Source organism: Scyliorhinus torazame, chromosome 11 (genome assembly GCF_047496885.1).
Source record: "Scyliorhinus torazame isolate Kashiwa2021f chromosome 11, sScyTor2.1, whole genome shotgun sequence".
NCBI classification, from domain to species: Eukaryota; Metazoa; Chordata; class Chondrichthyes; order Carcharhiniformes; family Scyliorhinidae; genus Scyliorhinus; species Scyliorhinus torazame.
Window position 1 is genome coordinate 134,114,784 of NC_092717.1, and position 15,544 is coordinate 134,130,327.

Sequence of the window (15,544 nt, forward strand, 5' to 3'; positions counted from 1 at the left end):
GCTTGCAAGGTGAGTCACAAAGATTTGTTTTCTTTCTTATCCTGCAGCGTTATCTTCATTGGTTCGAATTTTCTTGTACAGAATCTTCAGGTTCTGGTTAAATCGTCACAATTGGTACCATGTCATGTTCTGTAGACTGGCCGAAGTTAATGATGAACTACTGAATATTTAGTTTAGAATAATTTATTATATAACAAACTGCGTGGTAAGATAGCTAGGATAAATTAACTAACAAATAACTAACACTAAACAACTCTCGTGAAACTCCTACAAATACGTCTATCTCCCAGCACAACCAACTCCCAACTCCCGGATCACATGGTGACATGATGGGTTTACAATGCCACCTAGTGGTCAGAGGTTGTGCATTACATTATGTACATACTTACATTATGCATATCATCACATGTGCAAGCTGTCAGTCATAGCCTAGTAAAACTAATTTCACATTGATGTGAATTAGAGTCCTTCAGATCTGAAGGTGTGTAAACCCAGTTGATGTCATTTTCTCTTTCATGGAATTTACAGGTGCTGAATTCTCAGCCTTCGCCAGCAGACAGATTGCACAATTGAGCTTTAAAGCTGTGATTTTTTTTCACTGTCACTAGCTTCCAGGCAGAGGTCTCTGTAATGGGGACTTCCAGGCAGGGGTCACTTTAATGGGGGACTTCCAGACAGGGTCGTCTGTAATGGGGGGCTTCCAGGCAGGTGTCTCTATCATGGGGTGATTCCAGGCAGGAGTCAACATAATGGGTGGCTTCCAGACAGGGGTATGTCTTATGCGGGTGGTCTGTGGTGGGAGGTCGGGGGATCGGGTCACCCTCGTACTGTGGGGAGGTGACCTAGAAAACCCCATGGTGGGGTGAGTGGCAGCTGGACCTTGCTACTGAGCCACGCACTCAAGATGGCAACCCGATAGCGGGATTCGCAACGGAATCCCAACATGAACGCAAATTAGTGTCAAATCATCTCCGGCAGGTGAACATAGTCTCTCAAACGGAGAAATCAGGCCATGAATATTAGGCATGAGTTGTGAGTGATGGAGATTGCTGGTGGATGAATGATGAAGGTGCAGTGACCTAAAAAGTGTGTGAGCTTTGTGGTTCAGTTGATGGAATGTGATACTTTGAAAATAGGTTCACTAATCCTGGCCGCTTGTGTGAGGTCATTAGACTTATTTCAACACTGCATCCAGGCCCTCGAGGGTAGACCCCTGAAATTTGCCACAATGGCTAGATGCTGGCTTTGATCTGCACAGCTATATGCTCACATTCCCTTCTGAAAGTTTTGTCTGGAGGGCATCCGGGCCCTCTGTACAGAGAAGTATTTTGTACCTCAGTTGACCTCTTGCACCAACCTCCATTGCTTTGCTTGAGAACAGGGGAACCTCTTTTAACCATGTTGTGCCAGTCTGTGGTTCTTCCAGGTCAACATCACTTATGCAGCCAAATCCAGAATCTGCTCCTGCCCGAATATACCTCCTCTTCACGAGGTACTGGCTGGTTTTAACTTACTTGAATCCATGCTCGCCTTTCATGATTTTGAATTTCAGGTGTCCAGCTACTAACTAACCTGCTTAGTGCTTATTGGACACAGCAATCATGACAGTAATGTGCAGAGAATATAAAGTTTGCATGTTGGCTGCATCAGATGGAACAGGTACAGAGCAATTTGTATCATGATTCCAGCTCCCGTTTCATGTTTTATCCAAATTTTGCTGCCGGATCTTTGGCGAATAATAGCACCAATAATTTAAGTTAGCCAGTGGGAACGTATAAAACACCAGCTATATTTTATCCAGCTGTTAACCCTAACTTTATTTCTATTTTGCTGAATTCATTGCAAATACAAGTAAGGACTTCTGAGCAAAATTGAAAAAGAATAAATTGACAGTATGTTAGCAATGATTAAATATTTGGCAGTCAGTTTAAAGTCAATTCTGTGACTTTCACTTTAGTAATGGAGAGGGATAGGTACGTGCAACAGGGCAAGGTTTACAATTGGGGGAAGGGTAAATACGATGTTGTCAGACAAGAATTGAAGTGCATAAGTTGGGAACATAGGCTGGCAGGGAAGGACACAAGTGAAATGTGGAACTTGTTCAAGGAACAGGTGCTACGTGTCCTTGATATGTATGTCCCTGTCAGGCAGGGAAGAGATGGTCGAGTGAGGGAACCATGGTTGACAAGAGAGGTTGAATGTCTTGTTAAGAGGAAAAAGGTGACTTATGTAAGGCTGAGGAAACAAGGTTCAGACAGGGCATTGGAGGGATACAAGATAGCCAGGAGGGAACTGAAGAAAGGGATTAGGAGAGCTAAGAGAGGGCATGAACAATCTTTGGCGGGTAGGATCAAGGAAAACCCCAAGGCCTTTTACACATATGTGAGAAATATGAGAATGACTAGAGCGAGGGTAGGTCCGATCAAGGACAGTAGCGGGAGATTATGTATTGAGTCTGAAGAGATGGGAGAGGTCTTGAATGAGTACTTTTCTTCTGTATTTACAAATGAGAGGGGCGATATTGTTGGAGAGGACAGTGTGAAACAGATTGGTAAGCTCGAGGAAATACTTGTTAGGAAGGAAGATGTGTTGGGCATTTTGAAAAACTTGAGGATAGACAAGTCCCCCGGGCCTGACGGGATATATCCAAGGATTCTATGGGAAGCAAGAGATGAAATTGCAGAGCCGTTGGCAATTATCTTTTCGTCCTCACTGTCAACAGGGGTGGTACCAGGGGATTGGAGAGTGGCGAATGTCGTGCCCCTGTTCAAAAAAGGAACTCGGGATAACCCTGGGAATTACAGGCCAGTTAGTCTTACTTCGGTGGTAGGCAAAGTAATGGAAAGGATACTGAAGGATAGGATTTCTGAGCATCTAGAAAGACACTGCTTGATTAGGGATAGTCAGCACGGATTTGTGAGGGGTAGGTCTTGCCTTACAAATCTTATTGAATTCTTTGAGGAGGTGACCAAGCATGTGGATGAAGGTAAAGCAGTGGATGTAGTGTACATGGATTTTAGTAAGGCATTTGATAAAGTTCCCCATGGTAGGCTTCTGCACAAAGTAAGGAGGCATGGGATAGTGGGAAATTTGGCCAGTTGGATAACGAACTGGCTAACCGATAGAAGTCAGAGAGTGGTGGTGGATGGCAAATATTCAGCCTGGATCCCAGTTACCAGTGGTGTACCGCAGGGATCAGTTCTGGGTCCTCTGCTGTTTGTGATTTTCATGAATGACTTGGATGAGGGAGTTGAAGGGTGGATCAGTAAATTTGCAGACGATACGAAGATTGGTGGAGTTGTGGATAGTAAGGAGGGCTGTTGTCGGCTGCAAAGAGACATAGATAGGATGCAGAGCTGGGCTGAGAAGTGGCAGATGGAGTTTAACCCTGAAAAGTGTGAGGTTGTCCATTTTGGAAGGACAAATATGAATGCGGAATACAGGGTTAACGGTAGAGTTCTTGGCATTGTGGAGGAGCAGAGAGACCTTGGGGTCTATGTTCATATATCTTTGAAAGTTGCCACTCAAGTGGATAGAGCTGTGAAGAAGGCCTATGGTGTGCTCGCGTTCATTAACAGAGGGATTGAATTTAAGAGCCGTGAGGTGATGATGCAGCTGGACAAAACTTTGGTAAGGCCACATTTGGAGTACTGTGTACAGTTCTGGTCGCCTCATTTTAGGAAGGATGTGGAAGCTCTGGAAAAAGTGCAAAGAAGATTTACCAGGATGTTGCCTGGAATGGAGAGTAGGCCTTACGAGGAAAGGTTGAGGGTGCTAGGCCTTTTCTCATTAGAGCGGAGAAGGATGAGGGGCGACTTGATAGAGGTTTATAAGATGATCAGGGGAATAGATAGAGTAGACAGTCAGAGACTTTTTCCCCAGGTGGAACACACCATTACAAGGGGACATAAATTTAAGGTGAAAGGTGGAAGATATAGGAGGGATATCAGAGGTAGGTTCTTTACCCAGAGAGTAGTGGGGGCATGGAATGCACTGCCTGTGGAAGTAGTTGAGTCGGAAACATTAGGGACCTTCAAGCAGCTGTTGGATAGGTACATGGATTACGGGAAAATGATATAGTGTAGATTTATTTGTTCTTAAGGGCAGCACGGTAGCATTGTGGATAGCACAATTGCTTCACAGATCCATGGTCCCAGGTTCGATTCCGGCTTGGGTCATTGTCTGTGCGGAGTCTGCACGTCCTCCCCGTGTCTGCGTGGGTTTCCTCCGGGTGCTCCGGTTTCCTCCCACAGTCCAAAGATGTGCGGGTTAGGTGAATTGGCCAATGATAAATTGCCCTTAATGTCCAAATTGCCCTTGGTGTTGGGTGGAGGTGTTGAGTTTGGGTAGGGTGCTCTTTCCAAGAGCTGGTGCGGACTCGAGGGGCCGAATGGCCTCCTTCTGCACTGTAAATTCAATGATAATCTATGATTAATCTAGGACAAAGGTTCGGCACAACATCGTGGGCCGAAGGGCCTGTTCTGTGCTGTATTTTCTATGTTCTATGTTCTATGTTCTAAAGGCATCTAACTTAATGAGCAGAATGTAGCAACATATGTTTTAATAAGAATGATAGAAGTGCCAGCCAATGAAATGGTAGTTTGTTGAGTTAGAGCATTGTTCTTACTACCAGCATAGAGCAGCGAACGAAACAGTAAATTATTCAGTTGTTCGGTCATACAGGTCACTTTAACCTGAAAATAATGGGCGCGATTCTCCGAAATGGAGACAAAGTCCCGACGCCGGAATGAAAACCGGAGTGTTTCACTCCGGCGTCGGAGCCCGCTCCCAGCCCCCTATTCTCCCGCCCCTGGGGGGCTAGGAGCGGCGTCGCGTATTTTACGTGCGCTGGGCCTTGGCGCCGTGTAAAAAGCGGCGTCGCGTAAATGACGTCACCCGCGCATGCGCAGTTGCCGTCCTCCCCAAGGCCGCCTCGAAAGAAGATGGCGGATGGATCTTGCAGGGCGGCGGAGGAAAGGAGGTCCTCCTTTAGAGAGGCCGGCCCGCCGATCGGTGGGTACCGATCGCGGGCCAGACCCCATCGGAGCCCCCTCCACCCCGGTGCAGGAACCCCACAGGCCGCCCCCCCCCCCCCTCAGCGTTCCCGCCGGCAGCGACCAGGTGTGGACGACGCCGGCGGGAACCCGTCGTGTTGGGGCGGCCGCTCGGCCCATCCGGGCCGGAGAATCGCGCTCGCCTTTTGCAAATGGCGAGCGGCGATTCTCCGAGCGGCCAGGCGTGATTCTCGTGGCGCTGGTTTGGGGGGAGTGGGAGAATCGTGTGCGGGTGTCGGGGCGGCGTGGCGGGACTCGTGCGCCGCTCCGGCGATTCTCCCACCCGTCGTGGGGGGGGAGAATTCCGCCCTAATCCTTTGGCTTGTTTCATCCATTCACTTTTTACAAAAAGATTATTTCTTCTTACCTGTCAATTAACACATTTTGGGTATGGTTGTCAGCTAGAAAGCAATCTATCGCTGTCATAACCGCACAGTCAAAGGTATTCTTATATACGCATTGAATACAAAGACAGGTTTGGACACAATTATTTATTACTTAGTTCCTCACTTTCCTGTTACCCACAGACAAAAAACTATTGAATGCAAGGGCATTGTTGTGAAAATCTGGTTTATAATTCATATGTTTTAAAATGTCATACCCAGTACTGGCATGTTATAGTATGAACTTTCAGTCAACACGTTAATAGTTGGACATAAACAAACTGTTAAGATGGCTGCCACAAATCATTTGACTTCTAACATTTGGACTACAGACAGTAACAAGTCTCTGGAAAATACATAATTAAGTGTGGACGTGGGTGAAGGTAGCTCACAGCAATTTGTAGAATTCATGCATCTTGTTGCTTAAGAATGGACTAGCATCTATAAACTATGCCTGCCTCCCTGTTTCACAATGAACAAAAAGGAAGATCGAAATTCAGTGGCCATTTTAAATTTCCCATTGTGTCACAATAGCATCCCCATCCAAACTAGATTGTGTGGGCCGCAGAAGTGTTAACCCAGTGGTCATGTGATTAAAGCTGGTTTCAGGAATTGTATATTTATTACCACAGGATCCAGATCCAACAAAAGCATTTGCCATCAGCCAACTTGAGAACCAAACTCAGAAACTAAGTGCCAGTCATCAAGCAGCCAATGGACTTTAGCTGCTTTAGTTTCAAAGTTCACCTGAGAACCAACCTTCTAGATATTCAACTATGAGAAACCTCACAACTTGCTGCTGACCCTTGCTTTACAAGACCCTTCAACTTTAAATCATAGAATCCATTCAATGTTCAAAATCCACAGCACTGACATGTGGGAGACTGGAAATTGTAAATCTGAGACTGAATTAGCCAATATCTGTAAAAATGGACTATCTTTATCTGTATTCAACCATTGTGTGTATGTGTGAGACTGAGTATGTGATGTGTTAATTTGGAGTAATTGTGAGAATAAATTACCTTCTTCATTTTAAACTCATGAAAGCTTGCTGCCAAATTATTTAAATTTGGTACTCACTCCAAGGGTAAGAAAAGAGACACATCTTTCCGTACAAAACATACTGATTGCCGGAAGTAAGAGAGTGAATACAATTTGTCCATGACAAGAATGGGATTTTTAGTTTCTGCACTATAACCTTTTGGTTGGAGATGGATGTGTTAAATGTGAGGTAAGTGGATATTGGTTGAGAAACTTGTAAAATCAACTCTGATATAAATGTAACTCAAACATGCCTGGGTGTGTTACACTTAAAAGATAGTCTGTGTTTATTTTGCAAGGTCAGACTTGATATTGAAACAATCTTGAATAAAGAATTATGCATCTCTAAGTTTGTATTGGAGTCATTAGAAATATAAATAATACCATGGGTTGCAGAATCAAATAGTTGTGTTAAAAGTAAAATAATTTGTTTGTATTTCTGTTTGAAACATTCTAAAGCATGCCACTCTACCATAGATGCAGTGATTCAAGATGGTGTCTTGGTTGGAAGGTTCTTTTACTTAGTTTATCTTTGTGTGTTTGCTGATAGAAGCAACCAGTTCAGTTTGGGAATCGACAGCGCCAGTTGCAAATTTGGTCTTGTGTAAGCTGCAATTTATTGAGTTGGGCGAGCTAAAGCAAATTAATGTTAGCCAAGTCTGCATTTAAACAGAGAAAATACGAACTTTATTGTTCACTGTGCAGAATGCGGGTGGGGCTCCAGGAATGTGGGTGGGGAATTAATGAGAAATGTGGCTGAGGAATGTGTGTTGGGGAAGAAGCTGGAAGATTTGCCTAGTTTGAAGTTACAGGAAGAAGCTTTGTGGCAAAAAGCAGTCAGCTTGAATAGTTTGCATTGAAAGAGCTGCGCAGAAGCTGAGAGATCAAACTGGGAAAAAGCAGTTTATAATTCTTGGGCAACATGGTAGGGCAGTGATTAGCACTGCTGCCTCACAGTGCCATGGACCCGAGTTTGATCCTGGCCCTGGGTCACTGTCCAAGTGAAATTTGCACATTCCCCCTGTGTCTGTGTGGGTTTCACCCCCAGAAGCCAACGATGTGCAGGATAGGTGGATTGGCCATACTAAATTGACCTTTAATTGGATTTTTTTTTTAAATAACAATGTTTTCGAGGCTATTGTGTTAAGTTAATGGTGCTTACTTTGTTTAATTCTTCTTGATATGTAGTAAAGTTTATTTGTGTTTTAAAATATGAAATTGTATGGCATAGTGCTATCAGTTCATATTCCAGATCTTGTTTGTTTTAAAATGTTAACCATCACTAACAGGATTGTAGCAGCATCACTGAGACTCTTGAGTAGCTTGTCCCAAAAGAGAGTCAGTTTTAGTTGCTGCAGTGACAACCAATAAGTTACACAGTGTGATCAGCTCAGAATACAATCAGATGCACAAACTTGCATTTATATGGTGCCTTCTTTCACAAAAGCATTTGAAAACTTTTCAGATATCTTTCCTTCATAGAACTTGTCACTATAAACCCAAAAAGAAACAGATGGCAGCTGAGGAAGTGCAAAACACTGCCCGAGATCTGCCTCAAACACAATGGGAGAAAATTTGTGTGTTGAGCAATTGTACGCCAATTTGCATATGATTTAAATTGCATAACCTCTTCAAATTCAGTCAGGTGGACAGAGGATGTTTGGCTGCTCATTGTGCCTCTGTTGTGCACCGAGCTATTCGGGAGCAGGGCGCAAGGAAGTCTACCTGAACATGTCCACACTATTTCTGTTGGCTGCGCTTCGATGAACCAACTCGGTAGATAAAGTATTGGCACTTGAGCCAGTTTAGAGTAGAACTGATGGTTTAAAATTTCACATTAGTGTATTCTGGTGGTGAAGAATTTTTGCAGACACCACCATGTCACTTTCCTTTTGCTCTATGTGCATAGCTTTGGCCTTAATTGTGTCTGCCAGAAACAATAGGTAACATAAAAATGAAATAAAAAGCAGAAAATGCTGGAAAACCCCAGCAGGTCTGATAGCATCTGTGGAGAGTGAAACAGGGTTAACGTTTTGAGTCCATATTGTTTCTCTCTCCACAGATATTGTCAGATGTGCTGAGTGTTTCCCACATTTTCTGTTTCTATTTCAGATTTCCAGAGTCAACATGAGTTTGCTTTGAACGTAAAAGTGAGCTCTGGTGATAATTGTGCATTCTGGCTGGAACGTAAAGACTACGGTTAAAAATAACAATGCAGAAATTCAGGAAGTGAAAACAAATGTTGATCTGTCGAAAAGGCAGATCTGGCAAAAGTGATACTGGCAGTAAGGGCTTGAATTCTCCAGCCATTTGGGATTCTCTTTTCCCCCTGGCAGCGCATCCCCACCCAAGGGTTTCCTGGCAGCATGGGGGTTTTCAATGGGAGACCCATTAACAAACAGCAGGAAGTGAGAATCCCGCTGCCAGTGAATGGCGTGCCGTCAAGAAACATGCTGCTGGGAGGCCGGAGAATCCCGCCCATGTATTTTAATGGTTATTTATGGGGCAACACAAGTATATCCCATTAAATTAAGTTGATAAAAATCTGGACGAAAGCCATATGATTTGGAAGGTCAGAATTAAGAAGTGCTAACAAACGGTTATTTTTCTCCTGTTTTGCTTCTTCTTATCACAATAGTGACTCGAATGTTGATGTTGGTTAAACAGACCCTGGGAACCCTTGACTACCTCACATAAATTGTCACCATCATACCAAAATACATCCGTAGTATTGCTGAGGTATTGTGCTCATGCTAATTTTTTCGTTAAATTTACCAAGGAGAGGAATTTCACCCAAGAGACGGGAGGCGGAATTCTCCAGTAATAGGGCTATGTCCCCACGCCCATGGAAAAATCTGAACAAATCACTCTGGACTTACCTGGAGTAAGTCCAGGGTGATTCTGCGATTTCCAGGGGACTTGCAGGGCCCCGGAGTACGCCTCGCAGCTCCGGCTGCCGATACAGGGCCCTGCACTTCTGGTCGGGGGTCCGCGAATGTGCACGGCAGCGGCCTCAGTCAGCCGTCCCACGTGACATGGCCGCCCACACCGCGGACCGACACCAAGAAGATAGGCCCCTCCCAGATTGCGCGTGCCCACTGATCGGTGACCCCCGATCGGAACCCTGGCCGTCCTGGTGGACCTCCCTGGCGAAGGATTCCCCCACCAGGGCGGCCGCGGACTGTGTCCGCAGCTGCCACGAGTGCCCGCTGGCTGGAACCATGGGAGAACCACGCCGGCCGCAACTCGGCCAGTTGACTTTGGAGAATCGCCGCGGGGGCCTTTTCCAACGGCCCCCGCCCTGCGCCGCGACGACCGCGCTCGCCCAATTCGCGGCGATTCTCCGGCAACCGGAGCGGCATCGGATCCTATCACCGGTTTGACGGCCATTCTCCGCCCCACACTGACCGCGATTCCGGTGCGGTGGCTCAGAGAATCCCGCCCGGGATATTCATTTTTCTATTTTCCCATTTTCTGCCAGCTGTCCAGATTTTCCAATTTTCATCAGGACATTCATTTATGCAAATGTTATTGACCCTCTTCCTACCACTCAGCCTGTGGGACAGTGCAAGCCCCAAAACAGTCCATGTTATTATTATATCGAGCATATGACACCCATATACAGCATTGTACAAAATACCAGCTGCTATTTACAAAGTAATCGTCAGATGTGTTTAGATTACTGCAACATTGCTACATTCTGGAACTCAGTTACAGGATAAATTAAATGTTTTCTACTTGTCCCAATTAATTACTGTGCAGAAGTGTGAAATCGCGATCGCTGCTCCCCCACCTTCCCATAAATTCTGCCACAATGTTACGAATCGCTAATCCAGTGTCATCACGCTGGTCTCGACAATGCGGATGTTAGGGGGACACCCATATTGGCAGCCTGCCCGCCATTTTTAATAAAAGAATTAGCAAGCTATTGATCCTGTTAATTGGCCAGTCGACATAGATTTTACAATGTCCATACCATTTTTCAGTGGTGCATAGATGAACAATGTTCAGAGGGAGTTACTCCAGGTATGAGGAGGCATTGCAAATGCAAATAAATAAAAAAGCTGCAGGCTGGAATATGGCTGACTCCAGCAGCAGAGTAGACTGGAGAAGGTGGGAGAGTTTGTTAGTATAGCCAGATACTTGAATAATTGTTTTGAGCCTTCAATGGGAGATAGATGGTGAAATTCTCCGTTTGGGAGACACTGGGAAATAGTGGGCAAAATTCTCCGTTCGGTATAACTTTTACCATTTTTTCATACTTTTCTTACGTTCTCTCCCCCCCCTCAGCAGCCATGGTGTCCAGTCCCCGTTTGTAAATACCTGTAGCAAACTGCGCCCATGTGACTTCCACCTGAGAGGGGCGGATCTCCATAGAGGCCCAGAGCATTCTGGATCAAGTACGCTAAATACATTTAAATGCATGCAACTGCCTGGTTTGCATGCCTCTGCTGGTGTGGGGAGCAAACCTCATTACCACCACCAGGGAGGGATTGGAGCATGGCTCCAGGATCGGCGCCGGGAGCGGACCTCGATTCTGGCCAGACATCGGATTCTCTTCCTGATCTTTGTTCGTGTTTGCAGCACCGTGGGGTGGACAATTTCGCCCAGTGTCAGGAAACGGCATCTAGAATAGGATGTAAGGTTAATTTTCTGCACTCCAATCTTGAACCCTAAGAATTAGTGGCCCAATGGGAATGCCAGGGAAATCTCCCGCTCCATTGAGGATGAGAAGGAAGAGGGAAACTGGCCAAGCACAGGTGCTCACTGTGGTTCAGGCAGTTGTTGAACCTGCTGCTGAGGACGGGTCTGCAGAGGGGAGATGTCCGCAGCAAGCCAGCAAAGCTAGGCAAAGGCACAATACTGCCAACAGAGTATACAGGATTAGGGTGACCTACCTCCAAGTGTCAGAATGCCTATACCCAAGAAGACTGCTCTCTCCATGGACATGGTCATATCACTGTGTGACATGTTAACTGGAGAGATTGCCTCAAATTGTGTTGCTGGGCACCCTATACCTGTTGTTATGACACCCTGGGCTAGATCGTAGTCAATTGCAGCCCCACTTGACCTGGAGTCACAACACAAGTGAATTAACCAATAATTCTTGGAAGAAATACCCCAAGGGCTGGATTCTCTGATTGCTGACTCCGAAATCGTGTTCAGCGATTGGCCGGAGAATCTGTTTTTATGCCAAAGTCGGGGGCGGTGCCATTTTTTGGATGCTCTGCCCTCTCAAAAACAGCGTAATCGCAGATGGGCATTTGCTGTAGCCATCAGGGGGCACCTCAGGGTGCTACTGATGGAGACAGTCACTCTTCTGCCCCTCTGCAATTACCACAAATGCTTCAGAGTCTCATAGAAACAGCTGAGCTTCCTGCCACTGTGCAGGAGACTCCCATCACACCAGGCTCTCATGGCCTCATGCGAACAGAGGATGTCCACCAAGGTCATCCCAGGCAAAGGGGTATAAGGGTAACCATGAAACCATTAAAAAATATATAAATTTAGAGTACCCAATAATTTTTTTTTCCAATTAAGGGGCAATTTAGCGTGGCCAATCCACCTAACCAGCACATCTTTGGGTTGTGGGCATGAAACCCACACAGACAAGGGGAGAATGTGCAAACTCCACATGGCCAGTGACCCAGGGCCGTGATTCAAACCCGGGTCCTCAGCTCCACAGGCAGCAGTGCTAACCACTGTGCCACCATGTGACCCCATAACCATGAAACCATTGTCGATTGTTGTAAAAACCCATTTGGTTCGCTGATGTCCTTTAGGGAAGGAAATCTGCCGTCCTCACCTAGTCGGGCTTACTTGTGATTCCAGATCCATAGAAATGTGATTGACTCTTGAAAGAAATGCCACTCAAATTGAAGGCAATTAGGGATGGGCAACAAATGCTGGCCTTGCCCACATCTCATGAAAGAATAACAAAAAAAAATTACATCTCTTTAGTGCCACTCCAATCAACCACCCCAGCACCCCACCCCCCAGAATCCCCCATTGCCATAAATTTCTCTCCCAAGTGTTGCTTCGTACTGCTCTGTGCACTAGACTGTAGACAAACCCGTACTTGATACATTTCACCCCTCATACCCATCCATATAGGTTTGTCTGTGGAATGGTGAAACACTCACATTGGCAGATCGGAAGAGGTAATTTCCCTAATTCTGCTCCTATACCTTATGAACTTATTCAGAACTTTTATGGCACTGCAGCCATGACAACTCCATGGCAGTAGAGAGCTCCAACAAAATTGCTTTGGTGTGGCTGGGAGATCTCCTCTTCCCATCAGCAGTCATGAGGACCTGCTGCCAATCTCTCACAGCCTAGAGGAGGACTCACAGGGACTTATCGTCAAACTGTCCAGGCCCTTCAATAGCCGCCCCCTCCATTCTCTGCACAATATTGTGTCCTTGCAGCCTCTGCAGTGAGTGCAGAGTTAAAGAGTAGAATTTGAGTGTTTTCCTAAACACTTGTTGTTCAAAAGGGGAATGGAACAGGTGTTTTCAAATGTTCTTTCCTCCCTGGCACAATAGCCACCAAACTTTAAAAGCAAATTCTTACTTGCTGCTGGGTCAATGGATTTAGTTCAAACTTCTGCCTCAGACCACGAATTGTTGTGTGACATCAACCCATGCCAGGGTGCCTTTAAATAGGAGGCTGCGAGCGACCTCCAGTTCATGACCTGATCCCTCTTTCCCTACGCTGGAGTCCTGATTGGGTGCGCTGCCCACCATTCTCGCAGGTTGTTGACTGGCTTCCTGCCAAGCAGCCACTAATTGTTTGAATAACACTCTACTGAGTGGGCATTGGTGAACTGCACAATTGTAGGTCAGATCCTGCCAAAAAGTATAAATTTCTCCCCCAAGTGTTGCTGTTATAAGTTGTGTTCTACCAATAGAATTTTATTTTTGTGAAAATATGTCACAGTTTGTGAAAATTGGACATTGAATTTAATTGAACATCTCTGGGATTACCACTGCCTGCAAATTTCCCTCCAAGCGATACATCATCCTCACTTGGAAATATATCACCATTCTTCACTGTTATTGAGTCAAGCTTGAAACTTCTATGCTAACAGCACTTTGGTGTATCTACACCAGACAGACCACAGTGGTTCAAGAAAGCAGCTCACTACCAACTTCTCAAGAGCAGTTAGGAATGGGCACCAAATGCCAGCCTCCTCAGCGATGCCCACATTCCAAGATCAAATTAAAAATAGCCTCCTACCGTTTCCAGTAAAAATAAAGGGAGAGATGTTCATTCATACACTGCCACTTCTAATGGCATGATGCATAGAGACTTGGGTGTACTCATACATGAACACAAAATGTTAGCATTCAAGTACAGCAATCAATTAGGAAAGCAACTGGCATATTGTCCTTTATTCCAAGAAGATTAGAGTACAAGAATAAAGAAGTCTTTCTCCTGTTGTGCAGGGCTTTGGTGAGACCACACTTGGAATACTGGACAGTTTGGATCACTAGATTGGTCCCTGGAGTGAGAGGGCTGTCCTATGATGAGAGATTGAGTAAATTGGGACTATTTTCTCCAGAATTTAGAAGAATGGGGGATGACCCATTGAAGCGTTAAAGATTACAAAGGGGCTTGACAGGGTAAACACAGAAGTTGTTCCCTTTGGCTGGGGAATCTAGAACAAGGAGTTGCAATTTCAGGATAAGGAGCTGATCATTTAGATTTTAACTGAGAAGAAATGTTTCACTAGTTCTGTGGTGAATCTTTCATATTCAATCCCTCAGAAGATTGTGAGTGCTCCTTGTTGAATATATTTAAAGCTGAGATGGACAATTGTTTGGTCTCTCAAGGGATCTGGGGACAGGGAGGAAAGTGAAGTTGAAGCCCAAGATCTGCCATGATCATATGGAGCAAGCTCATTGGCCATATAGTCTACTCCTGCTCCTGTTTCTTATTTTCTTATATTCTTATGCAGATTTATCTGGGACAGGCAGTGCAGTGGGCCGCTAGCTGTACAGCCTGTACACTATTCCTTACTGATATTAGACAAATCACATGAAGAATGCTGCAAACCATGCAGGTAAAGTCCTGTGGCACTGCTTTCCTCAGTGAATCAATACAGTCCGCATAGCAGTACTTAGTAATAGTACATAACACTAGAAGCTGCACTATGTAAACAGAATACTCTCCCAAAGTTTCTGTAGAATTTGTCAGAATTTCATGCAAAATTCAACAGTATGTAGTCAAATACTGAGGAAACAAAACAACAAGAAATAAGATTTATTTTTGCATTGAATGACTTGTTCATTGCAATGAGAACTCACAGAAAGGGAAAATGATCTGATCCTGGCCTTGCACTAATCCAGTTCATGAGCCTTTACACAGTGTTAGCACATTTCAGTCAATTTTTGTAATATGTCTTGTTTTAGCTTCAGTATAAATTGAAAGTCAGAATTTGCTTCAGGTATAAGTTTAATAAAATTATCGCAAAGCAATACTCTTCAGTATACTACAGATAAGCTGAAATAGTTTCCAATAGTGATGTTTGATAATATTGTGGCATATAACCGGAAAGAGCAATTTATATGCCCTTATGAATTATAAATCAATTCTAAAGAGGCAAATCTTAAAACAATATTATTTAGACATGAAATTAAATTTACCAAAGGGGATTTTGATTGGCTGAGAAGTATGTCAAAGCACTTCATCCCAATCTATCATCAGAATATGTATTTACATCAAAGCTTCTCCTGCAAGGTGAATAAATGCCACATAGCATAATGTGTCATGTATGCAACTTGGTACTCGTGAAAATATATTTTTATATTAACATTCATGTACAATTATCTGCAATAAAGAGCAATAATACCCAACAGAATTAAATAAGGTAGCTACATGCACTCATTTCCCTTTGCACCATCAATATTGGCCCATTGATCATTCTCACTCGCAAGTAGTTGCCACTTAATATGCCTCTGTTGTCTCTTAGCTAGCCCACATAGGAAGGAGATTCTCTCCGTTTTGACAATCCAGCAACGTGCTGCAGTATTACGCAAACATCATCTTCTTTGTACACCTTGT

General features: G+C 44.6%; 1 protein-coding gene and 1 long non-coding RNA gene across 6 annotated transcripts in view; one reads left to right on the forward strand and one right to left on the reverse strand.

Annotated features, from left to right (window-relative positions):
* Positions 1 to 15,544, forward strand: part of st18 (ST18 C2H2C-type zinc finger transcription factor) — a 575,669-nt gene that overhangs the window by 398,850 nt on the left and 161,275 nt on the right. The window lies entirely within an intron of this gene.
* Positions 1 to 15,544, reverse strand: part of LOC140385537 (uncharacterized) — a 248,878-nt gene that overhangs the window by 134,069 nt on the left and 99,265 nt on the right. The window lies entirely within an intron of this gene.